The sequence below is a fragment of the Ceratotherium simum genome, chromosome X (genome assembly GCF_057802395.1).
Source record: "Ceratotherium simum simum isolate JZ-2026a chromosome X, ASM5780239v1, whole genome shotgun sequence".
Classification (NCBI taxonomy): Eukaryota; Metazoa; Chordata; class Mammalia; order Perissodactyla; family Rhinocerotidae; genus Ceratotherium; species Ceratotherium simum.
The window spans coordinates 73254114-73269031 of record NC_141940.1 but is presented as its reverse complement, the minus strand read 5'-3'; the positions used below and the strand labels follow the sequence as shown (position 1 = coordinate 73269031).

The window sequence follows — 14918 nt, the reverse complement described above, 5'->3', positions numbered from 1 at the left end:
AGCTCTGGGGCTCACTTGCCTGAACTTTGTTGGTGTCGGGACATGTACAGGAAACCCTGGTCATTCTTGGGGAAGTTGTTCCTGCAAGCACCACACTATCAGAACGTAAACACCATCCCCAGAAAGACCTTGTTTGTTGCGCCACCTAGGAAAAAGCTCCTCTAAAATGGGAAATGTAAATGGTACACCTAATTGCAGCCCATTGGGCTACATTCTTCAAAATTGGGTGATGTTCAGTTATAAGCCCATAAAGAAAAAAAGAATGATTTTCTTTTCTAACATGGCCTAGCCCCAATACTCATTGGGGTCAAATGAGGTGTGACCTGAGAATGGGTCTTTGAACTATGATACCATCTTGCAATTAAACCTATTCCATAAAAGGGAAGAGAAATGGGATAAGATCCCCTATGTGCAATCTTTTATGTCTTTATATCAAAATCAGAATTTGCAAAAGAGATGTAAAATCATGATTCAGAGGGAGGAACCACAGAGAAAACCTGTCCTTCCAGAATCAAAGTCAGAGGATGACCTTGTCCTTCCTCATTTGCTATCGCCCATAGTGCCTCAACGTATGCTGGGGGCATGGTTGGAGAGGACCAGGAAGGGCACAATAAACCCCCTGAAGCTGCGGCTTAGCTTTGTACCCCCCTTTACCCAATAGTCAGAAAGGAATGGTTTCCCCTCCTCATAACCATCAGGGTACTCAATTCGGCCCAGGGAACACTCCACCCCAGGCAGGGCAATTCCCATTAAGGCAAGTCCCTGCAGGTCTTGATGACCAAGGCCAGACCAGAGGGTTTTTGTATGTGCATTCCCCCTTTTCAACTTAGGACTTATACAGTTGGTAAAACAACATGCCTGCCTACTGAGACGATCCCCAAAAGATGGAAGGTTTATTTACGTCCATCTTAGTGGCCCATAACCCCAACTGGGCTGACATTCAGGCCCTCATGAATACCCTCCTCACTCCAGAGGAACATAGGATGGTACTGGACAAGGCTCATCAGGAGGCTGAGAGACTTCATGAGTTACAACCTAACAATCCACTCAGGGTTCCAGCAGTGCAGGCCATACCTGGGGTTGAGCCAGGCTGGGACCCCAGTGACCCTGGAGATCAGGCAAGCTTAAACCATTACAAAGCATGCTTAATAACCAAGATGCAGAAGGGGATCCCAAAACTGAAGAGCCTAAATAAGGTCCAGGGGGTGCAAAGGGACCAAAAGAAAACCCTTCGACCTTCCTAGAGAGAGTCTTTGAGGCTTACAGAAAGTATACTCATATTGACCTGGAACATCTAGATAACATGAGACTGATCAATATGACTTTATCAGCCAGAGTACCCCTGATATAAGGAAAAAGTTACAAAGCCTGGAAGGGGGATTAGGGATGCCCATGTCTCAACTTGTTGAGATTGCCTTTGAAGTGTTTAACAGCTGGGACCAGATACAAGAAAAACAAAAACAATGGGAAATGCAACAACAGGCCGCCCTGCTTGCTGCAGCAATCAGTGGCAATCAACCGAAATCACAACCACCTGCAGGAAGAGGCAGACAACCATGGGTAAGACCCCCAGGACCCTCTTCTTTCAATCCTCCTGGGTACCCAACTCTGGGACCTAGGCAATGTGCCTATTGCAAGCAGGAAGGCCATTGGAAAAGGGAATGTCCCAACCGTTCTCAGAAGTCGAGAGAGGAAACCAGTGTGCCTAACCAGATATCCCAGTTTGCTGACAGTGACCGAGAATGACGGGGCCCAGGGGCTCCTGTAGATTCTACCAGCATCATTGATATTTCTCACAAGGAACCTTGGGTGACAATTGCCATGGGAAGAAAACTTATAGACTTTCTAATTCACATTGGAGCTACTTATTCTGTGCTAAACACCAGACAGGCCCCCCCCCCCCCCCCCCCGCTTTCCCTCAACACCATATCCATTACTGGTGTATCTGGGGAAGTCTCTCATAAACCTTTCCTACAACCCCTTGAGTGTCACATAGGGAAAACATATCGAAAACATAGCTTTCTGTATATGCCCAAGTATCCTATTCCATTGTTGGGATGAGATCTACTGACAAAATTAAATGCCCAAGTGACTTTTTCACCAGAGAAAGTGGACATTAAAGTCCTCCCAGAACACGCCTGTGCCCTCCAAGCTGTGCCGTTGCAGTTGGAAGACAAGCTTCAATTAGAAGTCCCTGAAGAAGTCCTACGAAAGGTAAGAGCCATTGTTTGGGCTAATAGGAGGCCGGGAAGAGCCAAGAAGGCCGATCCAGTAGTGGTAAAACTCCACCCAGGTGCGGAGATTCCAAATTTGAAACTATACCCTTTATAATTTTTTTTTAATTTATAATTTTATTTATTTATTTTTTCCCCCAAAGCCCCAGTAGATAGTTGTATGTCATAGTTGCACATCCTTCTAGTTGCTGTATGTGGGACTCTGCCTCAGCATGGCTGGAGAAGCGGTGCGTCGGTGCATGCCCGGGATCCGAACCCAGGCCGCCAGCAGTGGAGCACACGCACTTAACTGCTAAGCCACGGGGCCGGCCTGAAACTATACCCTTTAAAGAGGCATGTGAAAGAAGGTATAAAGCCTCTGATAGCTTACCTTTCTTAAATGCCAATTAATCCAACCATGTCAATCCCCATATAACACTCTCATCCTGCCGGTACAGAAACCCAGGACCAGAGACTATTGTTTTATACAGGATTTGAGAGCCATTAACCAAATTGTAGAGGATATACATCCAGTGGTGGTGAATCCTTATACTCTGCTTACAACTTTATCTGGAGACTTTTGCTGGTTTACAGTTCTAGCTTAAAAGATGCCTTTTTCTGTGTACTCCTAAACCCTGAGTCTCAGGAACTGTTTGCCTTTGAATGGGACGATCCAGAGACTAATATAAAACAACAATATTGCTGAATGGTACTCCCACAAGGATTCAAAAATGCCGCCACCATCTTTGGGGAAGACCTAGGCAAAGACTTAAGGGATCTCCAGTTAAATGAGGGAGTCTTACTCCAATATGTGGATGACATACTGATTGCCAGTAAAACTAAGGAAGCTTCAAACCAAAACACAATCCTTAGTTTAAACTTTCTGGCAGAATGGGGATATAGAGTCTTCAAGAGGAAGGCACAGGGCCGGCCCCGTCGCTTAGCGGTTAAGTGCGCGCGCTCCGCTACTGGCGGCCTGGGTTCGGATCCCCGGCGTGCACCGATGCACGGCTTCTCCGGCCATGCTGAGGCAGCATCCCACATATAGCAACTAGAAGGATGTGCAACTATGACATACAACTATCTACTGGGGCTTTGGGGAAAAAAAGGAGGAGGATTGGTAATAGATGTTAGCTCAGAGCCAGTCTTCCTCAGCAAAAAGAGGAGGATTAACATGGATGTTAGCTCAGGGCTGATCTTCCTCACAAAAAAAAAAAAAAGAGGAAGGCACAAATTTCTCAACCAACTGTAAAATATTTAGGATTTGAGTTATTAAAAGGACAAAGAAACTTATTACTGGACTGAAGGGAGGTGCTTCCTAGGGTGGCTGTTCCCACCACCAGAAGACAATTGTGAGGATTTTTAGGAATGGCTGGGTTTTGTCACATTTGGATTCCTAATTTTGGACTTATGGCCAAACCCCTCTATGAAGCTCTTAAAGGAAATGACTATGAGCCATTAAACTGGACTACAGAATGCCATAGGGCATTTCATACCATCAAGGAGAAACTTTTAACAGCCCCAGCACTTTGTCTCCTGGACATTAAAAAGCCTTTTGATCTTTTTGTGCATAAAAGACAAGGAGTGGGGCCGGCCCCGTGGCTTAGCGGTTGAGTGTGCACGCTCCGCTACTGGCGGTCCGGGTTCGGATCCTGGGCGCGCACCGACGCACCGCTTCTCCAGCCATGTTGAGGCCGCGTCCCACGTACAGCAACTAGAAGGATGTGCAACTATGACATACAACTATCTACTGGGGCTTTGGGGAAAGAAAAGGAGGAGGATTGGCAATAGATGTTAGCTCAGAGCTGGTCTTCCTCAGCAAAAAGAGGAGGATTAGCATGGATGTTAGCTCAGAGCTGATCTTCCTCACAAAAAAAAAAAAAAAAGACAAGGAGTAAGTCTTGGAGTGCTAACTCGGAGTTTAGGTGCCGCCAGAAGCCAGTAGCTTATTTTTCAAAACAATTGGACATTATAACTCAAAGGTGGCCAGGTTGCCTCCAGGCTGTGGCTGCAACCTGTGATCTTTTACAAGAGGCTGAAAAATTTACCCTGGGCCAGCGTCCTACTTTGCACATTTCACATTGTGTGCTACCTCTCCTTGAACAAAAAGGTGGATATTGGCTTACTTCGGGAAGATTGGGCAAATATCAGGCCATACTACTGGATAACCCAAATGTAAAATTAAAGGCATTATCTACCCTAAACCTGGCCACCCTGCTCCCCAGTACCATAGGAGAACCTGTCTACTATTGTATACAAATAACTGAAGAGGTTTATTCTAGCAGACCTGACCTGACTGACCAGCCTTTGGAAGATCCAGACATGGAAATGTTTACTGATGGGAGCAGCTTCATGGATCATGGACTCTGGAAAGCCGGGTATGCGATAGTAACTCATCAGGAGTCCCTAGAAGTGGAAGGCCTCCCTCCAGGTACGTCTGCCCAGAAGGCAGAGCTCATAGCCCTCACTTGAGCCCTGTGTCTTGGAGCTAAGAAAAAGGTAACCATTTATACAGATTCTAAGTATGCCTTCTCTGTTGTGCATGTACATGGGGCCAAATGGAAAGAGAGAGGTCTATTAACATCAGGAAGGAAAGAGATTAAACATGCAGAGGAGATACTGGCCTTATTAGAATCTGTTATGATGCTGGAAGAAGTAGCCATAGTATATGGCCCGGGACACCAAAAGCCTGACAGTTATGTAGCCAAAGGAAATAATTTGGCCGATCAGGCTGCAAAACAGGCAGCCAGAACCAAAAACCCAACTCCTAAGGCCCTAGTACTCATTCTGAGTGTGGATCTGTCCCTGTTTAAGCCTTGGTATTCAGAAATGGATCTAGACAGAGCAGATGAATGGGGATTTCATGGTGACTCTTGAGACTTAGATGGTGATCAGTACCAAACAACCAAAGAAGGCTGGATTTCTAATGAACAGGGACTAGTGCTTATACCCAAGCATTTAATGGAAGGAATTATTACTTACCTACATCAAGGAACCCATTATGGGAGAGATGCAACTTATCATTGGCTACAAAAATTTATTGTTGGTCCACAAATGCAAAGGACTATCCAAAAGGTAGTACAAAATTGCCTGATTTACACCAGAAACAATCCCCAAACCAGGCCACTTCCATTAATAAAAGGGGTGCAAACCCGAGGGATAGAACCAGGAGATGATTGGCAAATTGACTTTACTGTTATATTGAGAGCCATAGGAAATTATAGGTATTTGCTTGTATTTGTGGACACTTGCACAGGATGGGTTGAAGCTTTTCCATGTAGGATGGAAAAGGCTTCCGAAGTAACAAAGGCCTTAGTAAAACAAATTATCCCTCGTTTTGGGCTTCCTCTTTCAATTCAAATTGACAACGGAGGAGCTTTCATAGCCAAGGTAACACAAGAGGTATCTGGGGCCCTCAGAATACAATGGAAGTTACATGCTTCATGGAGACCTCAATCTACAGGAAAGACTGAAAAGATGAACAATACCTTAAAGAAAACAATTGCCAAAATATGTCAGGAAACCAATTTAACATGGGATAAAATCTTGCCACTTGCCGTGCTTAGGGTTAGAGTAGCCCCTAGAAGTAGGCTTCAGTTGAGCCCTTATGAAATGTTATATTGGAGACCCCTCCTTAAAACTAAGTATTATTGCAGTCTTGAAGTGGTCATATTGTAAAAGAATTGGATGCTTTAAAATGTGTACAGTCTCTAGGTGCTACTGTATCTGCTATACCTAAATATGCTTCTAGCCAATTAAGGTTTCCCACAGATGTTCCCCTGCACTGTATAAGCCCGGGCAATTGGGTCCTCCTCAAGACTTGGAAGAATCAACACCCTGAGGTTCAACTACAACCTAAGTGGAATGGACCCTATGAAGTCCTCTGGTTACACATTCTTCAGTTAAATTAAAAGGAGTTACACCTTGGATACATCACTCATGAGTAAAATTTATACCCATTTATAGTCAGAATTCCCCTCGTCCCCTTTATGATTCTCAAACAGGTCATGCCCTTCATGGACAACAGCAAACAGAAGGACCAAATCATCCAAACACTGGGTGGCACTGGAGGCCTAAGGCTGACTTTTCCACCCAAGAGTATTCTTGTGAACCTTTACCCTCCTGTATCTAATATCTAAGTGTTTCAACCAAACTGATTTGGTTGAAACACTTAGATATTAGATACATACACTCCACTATGTATACAGATAAGACAAGAAAAAACATATTTCAAGGGGTACCCACACCTCTGCCTATGTGCAAGTTAAATTATTCCCCCAGGATGCTGCCATACACTGACCTCTAGCTAGACTGTGCCCTAGGTAAAATCCCCAAAAATGAAAGCCTAAATTTTAACAATATGTCTGGTATGCTATGTGCCCCCTTAGGGTACACCTTTGTCTGTGGGTCCAAACAGGAACCCTGTGCCTATAAATGCCTTGATAGCTGGTGCATAGGAGGTACTTGTCTATTTGGGTACTTAGCCACTCCTTTCTCTGTACATAACTCAAGCAAAGCATGGCATCGGACTAGTTCTTTAAAATTTTTTACTAGCACTAAAAGATCTATATTAGGGGCCGGCCCCATGGCTTAGCGGTTAAGTGCGCCCTCTGCTGCTGGCGGCCCGGGTTCGGATCCCCGGCGCGCACCGACGCACCGCTTCTCCGGCCATGCTGAGGCCGCATCACACATACAGCAACTAGAAGGATGTGCAGCTATGACATACAACTATCTGCTGGGGTTTTGGGGGGAAAAATAAATTATAAAAAAAAAAGATCTATATTAGATGGAGATTCCATCTGGGGAATACCTGACAAATATTTGCCTGGGGGTCAGCCAGATTCTGCTGGATATTTCTTTGGACAAACTCTATCGTCCTGGTGCAGACTGGCAGCTCATGAACATATGATTAGAATATCTCTCTCACCTTAGGAATGTTAGCCAGAGAAACGGCCCAAGCCTTAGCCGCCCAGCAAAAAGCATTAGATTCTTTGGCTAAACTAGTATTAGATAACGGAGTTGCTCTAGATTACATACTAGCTGAGCAAGGAGGTATTTGTGCTATAGCAAACTCTTCCTGTTGCACCTATATTAATACCTCTTCAGAGGTTGAAACTCATATAGATAAAATTAGACAACAGGCAACCTGGCTCCAACAAGTGTCACCCCAAGAACTGGGGTTTGATCTTATAAGAAATGTCTTCTCATGGATCCCAGCAGGAATAAGGTTTATACTTGAAGGGTTACTTAAATTGGGTATCATTATTTTGTGTTTGTTAGGATTTGTATACCTTCTTGTCAAACTCAGCATTTGCTGTATGTCTTGTATCCTTAAAACCACACCCTCAAAGCATACGATGACCATTCAACAATAAGGCCCAGACCCTGGGACCCCTAGATATTTGCAATTAAATGCAAAACAATTTCATTCCTCAAAACCTAAATCTGCACCCCCTAACCAGCAGGAAGTAGCTAGAACAGTCGTCGCCCCTAATCCCTCAAAAATGAGGAATGGACGAAGAAAAGGGGGGATTTGTAACCATTGTAGGCTAATTTGTACTGGCCCTCTTGTATCCTATTGTATCAATAACAATGCTATATCAAAAGTTGTTTTGCAGGGGTAAGAGCAAAAACTGCAATTCATGTAGCTGGAGCATGCTCAGAAGATGGCAACCTTGTCCTCAGATGACCTCAAGCTGCCTAGGAACCAAAAGTTCCCCAACTACAGAACTCAATGTAAAGAAAAAGTGGAATGGGGAACCTAATAAGAAGTGAGGGGTCCCTTGATTTGTAGCACGTTGGACTTATAAGACTGTTACACTCCCACCCTCCAATCAGATTCCACCAAGTTAGCATTTTGTATAACCACTCCCAACTCCTTAAAAGTCTGTCCCCACTTCAGCTCAAGGAGACAGATTTGAGCCTTGCCTCCTGTCTCCTTCTGGTTAGCCATGCAATAAAGCTCTTTCTTGTCTCAAAAGCCAGTACTGTAGTATTGGCTTCTATGTGCATTGGGCAGCGAGCCTTCGCTCAGTAACATGTTCTACAACATAATTGTAATGGCTCTAAATTGTTCCATCATTTGGATGTACCATGCTTTATTTGACTAATTACTGCTGGATGTCAAACTTTTATTTTTTCACCACTGGCAAGGCTACATATAATTTGGTCAAACAAATGGAGGTACTGTTTGGCAGTCATTTGATTAGAATGAGGTTCACTCTTTAGAACTAATTCTGGGAACACATAGATTCTTATTTAATGTTTTCTAGTGTTCTAAAGTACCCGGAAATGAAGAAAAGGAAATATGTATTTAGGGAGACATTGGGAAAATGCTGTGAGCTCTTCAACAATAGGGACTAGTTCTCACTCATTTCTATCTCCAGCATCTAGAATAGTCCCTGATAGATACTCCATAAATGTTTATTGGATGAATTGATGGACAAATGAATAAAGGAGAGAGAAGGGAAAAAGCACCAATGAGCTCAAATTGTAGTAATATTTCTATAATATAAGGCTTAACAGGGAAAGAGATAAGAGTGAAACAATAGAGGAGCAAAAGCAGGCAGGCAAAGATAAGGAATCTTCATCTTTATCTTTAAAAAGAAGGATAACTTGGGGCCGGCCCAGTGGCGCAAGCGGTTGGGTGCACGTGCTCCACTGCGGCGGCCCGGAGTTCGCCATTTCAGATCCCGGGTGTGCACCGACACGCTGCTTGTCGAGCCACGCTGTGGTGGCATCCCATATGAAGTAGAGGAAGATGGGCATGGATGTTAACCCAGGGCCAGTCTTCCTCAGCAAAAAAAAAAGAGGAGGATTGGCAGATGTTAAATCAGGGCCGATCTTCCTCACCAAAAAAAAAAGAAAGATAACTGAAAAGTAGTGAGAAGGCACCTATTCCTCCTTATCAGCAAGTCCAATCGTGGCAGTCTGACTTTGTAGTGTGATTCTAACTATACTCCAATCTTTGACATTCACTCTGTCTTGTCCAAACATCTCTTCCAACTTTGGAGGCAACATATCCCAATTGACTCCATAGGAGGTCAATTGACTTTATGAGACACATGCCCTAGGGTGTATTTGGGTCCCAAGGTCTCTACAGGACTTTCTTCTATGGTGCTGTCCCTTGGGAAATCAACTTAGGTTAATATTACTTCTTTGGGTCCCACTTATACTTCTTTTTTAAAATAAATGCTTTATTGGGGCTGGCCCCATGGCCTAGTGGTTAAGTTTGGCATGCTCTGCTTTGGCGGCCCAGGTTTGGTTCCTGGGTGCAGACCTACACCACTTGTTGGTGGCCATGCTGTGGCGGTGATCCACATACAAAATAGAGGAAGACTGGCACAGATGTTAGCTCAGGGTGAATCTTCCTCAGCAAAAAAAAAAATATATATATATATATATATATATATAAAATAAATAAATAAAATAGCTTTATTGAGATAGAATTCATATACTATACAATTTGCCCATTTAAGGTGTACAATTCAATGGATTTTAGTATATTCACAGATATGTGCAACCATTACCACAGTTGATTTTACAACATTTTCATCATTTAAAAAAGAAACCCTGTACCCTTTAGCTATATTCCCCCATCTACCCATCCCCCACAGCCTTATGCAAGCACTATTCTACTTTCTGTCTCTATAGGTTTACCTATTCTGGACATTTCATATGAATGGAATCATATAATATGTGGTCTTTTGTGACTGGCTTTTTTCACTTAGCATAATGTTTTCAAGGTCCATCCATGTTGTAGCATGTGTCAGAACTTCATTCTTTTTATGGCTAAATGATATTCCATTGTATGGATATACCATATTTTGTTTAACCTTTCATCAGTTGATATACCTTTTAGCTATTTTGAATAATGCTGTTATGAACATTTGTATATACAAACTTTTGTGTGAACATATGTTTTCAATTCTCTTGGTGGATAACCAGGAATGGAATTTCTGGATCATATGGTAATTTTATGTTTAATTGTTTGATGAACTGCCAGACTGTCTTCCAAAGTAGCTGCACTATTTTATATTCCCACCAACAGAGTTCCAGTTCCTCCACATCCTTGCTAACACTTGTTATCTGATTAATCAAAGTCCATTTATTGGGCCGGCCCTGTGGCTTAGTGGTTAGGTGAACGCGATCCGCTGCTGGCGGCCCTGGTTCGGATCCCGGGCACGAACCGACGCACCGCTTCTCCGGCCATGCTGAGGCCGCGTCCCACATGCAGCAACTAGAAGGATGTGCAGCTATAACAAACAACTATCTACTGGAGCTTTGGGGGAAAAAATAAATAAAATATTTTTAAAAAAGTAATTTAAAAAGTCCATTTATTTAGCTCTTCTTGAATTTCTTTCAATAATGTTTTGTAGTTTTCAGAATATAAGTTTTAAACTTCTTTTGTTAAATTTGTTCCTAAGCATTTTATTCTTTTTCATGTTATTATAAATGGAATTGTTTCTTAATTTCATTTTCAAATTGTTCACTGCAAGTGTATAGAAATACAATTGACTTTTGTATATTGATCTTGTATCCTGCAACCCTGCTGAACTCATTTATTAATTCTAATAATTTTTTTAGTGGATTCCTTAGGATTTTCTATATACAAGATCATGTCATCTGCAAATAGAGATAGTTTTACTTCTTTTCCATTTTGAATACTTTTTATTTCTTTTTCTTGTCACTTGCCCTGGCTAGAACCTCTAGTACAATGTTGCATACAGGTGGCGTCCACTTATAGTTCTTTAGACAGTCTTGCACACTAGGCTGTTCACTTTTTCCTGATTGATGTTTCCTGTTTATCTAGTTACTTGGTAATTTATTGAGGACAGAAATCCTTAGTACTGATAAACCCCATATTATTATATTCAGTACCTTGAAAGTATTCAATAAATATTATGTGATTGATAATGATAATTGACCTCTCAGAGCCTTGCCTGGACCCTTTTTCTCTTGCTTGGCTGGCTCCTCTCACCTCGAACTCAACTTGACCAAAACTGCACTGATTGACTTTCCCCGCAATGGTCCTCTGCCTCCTCTATTTCCTATCCTGGTTAGTGGCACAACCAGACAACCAGGCACCCAAACCAGAAACCTGCGAATCATTCTAGTCTTCTACTGCTTACCCCTTCTATTTAATTGGTGATTAAGTCCCTTTGATCCTATCTTCTAAATATTTGGATTTGGCTTCCTCTTTTCTATCCCTATAACTACTGTCTTAGTTCAGGCCTTCCTCATCTTTCACCTGCAATTATTATTATTGTATTCTAACTAGTGTCCCTATCTCCTAACTAGCTTATCTCCTCCAATCTTTTCTACACACTGTTGCCAGGGTGACTGTGGTAAGCTGAATAATGGCCCCCTCAAAAGATATCCATGTCCTAATTCCTGGAGCTTGTGACTATTACCTTATATGGCAAAAAAGTAGGACTTTGCATATGTGATTAAGTTAAGGATCTTAAGATAGATTATTGAGGTGGGCCCTAAATATAATAACAAGGGTTCTTATAAGAGAGAGGCAGAGGGAGATTGGACACATAGAGAAGAGGAAAAGGCCATGTGACCACGGAGGCAGAAATTGGAGTGATGCAGCCACAAGGCAAGGAATGCCAGCAGCCAGGAGAAGCTGGAAGAGACAAGAAACAGTGTCCCCTAGAGCCTCCTGAGGGATCATGGCTCTGCCAGCACCTTGATTTCATCTCAGTGATACTGGTTTCAGACTTTGAGCTTTCAGAACTGTGAGATAATAAATTTCTGTTGTTTTAAGCCACGTAGTTTGTGGTAATTTTTTACAGCAGCCTCAGGACACTAATACAGTGATCTTTCTGAAGTTCAAACCTATCATACATGGAAAAAAATTATTCTCTTTGTCTCTCAGTCTCTGTCTCTCTCTATATATATTTGAACACACACACAGATGTGCACATCTGTGATAGATAGTCTGGAAGAAAATATACCAAAATGTTAACGGTTATTTCTGCATAGTGGGATTATGATGATTTTTATACTTCTGTGTATTTTTGAATTTTTCCCTCAATAAGCACATATTACTTTTATAATCAGAAAAAACAACATAAGTTATTTTTACAAAAACCCTTCAATGTCTCCCCATCACCTACAGATGAAAGTACAAACTTCTAAGCATGGCACAGGCCCTTCATTATTTGGCCTATGCCTATCTCTCTAGCCTAATTTCCTGTCACTCAGCCTCCTCACTTCTCTTCAGCCATGACAAATTACCTAAAACATAGGTCATTCTGCCTCTGACCCTTTGTACAGTCTCTCTGACTTCAACCTCTTTGTTAAGACCCAATTCAAAGGTGTTCCTTCCTGTGAAGCCATTCCTGATCTACTCAAGCAGGGCTATGCTACCTTTGAGTTACCACTTTACCTCTAATATGCTGCTATTATTTTATTTGCCTACAGTATTGCAATTGTTTACATTAACATTTCTCTGCTTGTGTTGTGATTACCTTGAGGAGATACACAAATGTACAACAATTTTTCTTTCAATTTACTATTTTAGTTTTCCAATGTAAATAGTTGTGATTAAGTATAAATTCATTAAAATATTGAGTCTATAGTAGCTTTTTTAAAAATTTCTTTCTTTCTTTCTTTTTTTGGTGAGGAAGATCGTCCCTGAGCTAACATCTGTGCCAATCTTCCTCTATTTTGTATATGGGACGCCACCACAGCATGGCTTGATGAGCGGTGTGTAGGTCTGCCCCTGGGATCCCAACCTGCGAACCCCAGGCCACCAAAGCGGAGCGTGCAAACTTAACTACTATGCCACCAGGCTGGCCCCATATAGTAGTTTTTTTGTAACTATGTATTTTTTCACTCAACAGATACAAAAAACCATCATGTGGAAGTCTATAAAATATTTGATATTAAAAAGTCCTCATAGAACTTTATGCATTTATATGGAAAGATAGCTAAAGTATTTTTTAGGGCCGGCCCTGTGGCTTGGTGGTTAAGTGCGTGCACTGCGATGCTGGAGGCCCGGGTTCTGATCCCGGGCGTGCATCGAGGCACCACTTCTCCGTCCATCCTGAGGCCGAGTCCCACATACAGCAACTAGAAGGATGTGCAGCTATGACATACAACTATCTACTGGGGCTTTGGGGGGAAAAAAATAAAATAAATAAAATCTTTACAAAAAAAAAAAGAAAGTATTTTTTAAATGAGAAAGTCATGGCTCAGAAAAATATGTATAGCTTAATCCTACATGTATAAAAAAAGTATAAACATTCTGTTTGACCAGGACGGTACCAACATAGAAAATAGAAATGCAAGAAAGTGGTCATAATTGTAACCATTGAGATGAGTAGAGGGAGAGACTTTTCTCTTTATACTCTTGGGTATTGTTTGATTTTTTTTTCCCATGAACAGGAAAAAAATGTCTTTTTCAGAATAGAGGTAATATTTCTCTTTTCATAATAGAAGTGTTATTTATTCTCAAAAAGTTTGGGAACCATTGGTCTAGATATGTTCAACATGGTAGCCACTAACCATATGTGACTATTTAGCTAATTAAAATGAAATGGAATTAATAATTCAATTCCTCAATTGCACTAGTCATTGTTCAAGCCCTGAATGGTCACATATGACCAGTAGCTACTGTACTGAACAGAGCAAATACAGACCATTATTAATCATTGCAGAAGGTTCTATTGGACAGTGCAGGTCTAGATCACTGTGTCCCATATAAGGCAGCGCCAATTTGTACATTCTGAAACCCTGAGTGTGAATTAGTTAATTAGTAGGAATTGACTACAAACACCTATCAGTTGAGCCTTGTAGCCCCTGATTAACCACAGGGCTAGTTAGGCAACACTGAAAAATGAAGGTGATTACCTGATTGGCATCCTACGGAATATAAAATCAGTCTCTTCTGGAGGCCTATGAGGTATCCATGGCAATGATGACACCTGTTGAATCTCTCTGTAAATCTCAGGAACAATAGTGGTGTTTGGACTGCTGGGTTCCCCTGTTACCATGGAAATAAGGGTGCTGTTTACAATCCTGTGTAATCACAGACACTAAGGTAGTGAGTCCCCCTCGCCTCCCCCATCCATTTCTATAACCATAACCATAACCATAACCATTACTGATGACTATTTCAGCTTCACTTCATGAGCAGACCTGGCAGCAGGAGGAGCAACTAGAAATCTGATTAAGTATGGAGTGTCAAAGTGCAAGCCCTAATGAGGAAGTGTGAAAAAAGAAACATGGCGGGGCATTTTTTTCAGTAGGAAAAGGCAAGATCTACTACACTGAATACAATGACATTGTTACTCTTGCTTCTTGCACAGGCGCAGTGCAGGAATTCTCAGAGCACGCCTACGCGCACATTTTTCTCCCCTTCTCTCTTTCCACTTTCCTTTCTTTCCCTCTTTTCCCCTCTCCTTTCCCCCCTCCCATCATTTGGTCTTTCAGTCTTGCAGTTAGTCCGTTTACGTCTCCCCTTCCCACCCTCCAGCCTCCTCCCTACCCCTTTATCCCCCCTCCCCCCTTCCTTTTGGGTCTCACGCGAACGCAACTTGTGCATGCGCATTAGGTACAAAGCCTCCCTCTTTGTCCCCATCTGTCGTTCACACGAACTCCAGTCTTTCGCAGTCGGTAGCCAATAGGATCGAAGAAATGGCGGAAAACTGATTCCGCCTCTGGAGATAAACCTTGATTGGCAGGTCAGATAAC

At 42.3% G+C, this 14918-nt stretch overlaps 1 long non-coding RNA gene across 1 annotated transcript; it reads right to left on the bottom strand.

The window, feature by feature from the left end:
- Positions 1–9646: 9646 nt before the first annotated feature.
- Positions 9647–14903, bottom strand: LOC147911892 (uncharacterized). Its single transcript, XR_015550689.1, has 3 exons — positions 14762–14903; positions 14076–14208; positions 9647–10494 (listed from the first exon to the last, which is right to left on the bottom strand). It is a non-coding gene; the product is annotated as an uncharacterized LOC147911892 (long non-coding RNA).
- Positions 14904–14918: the final 15 nt, after the last annotated feature.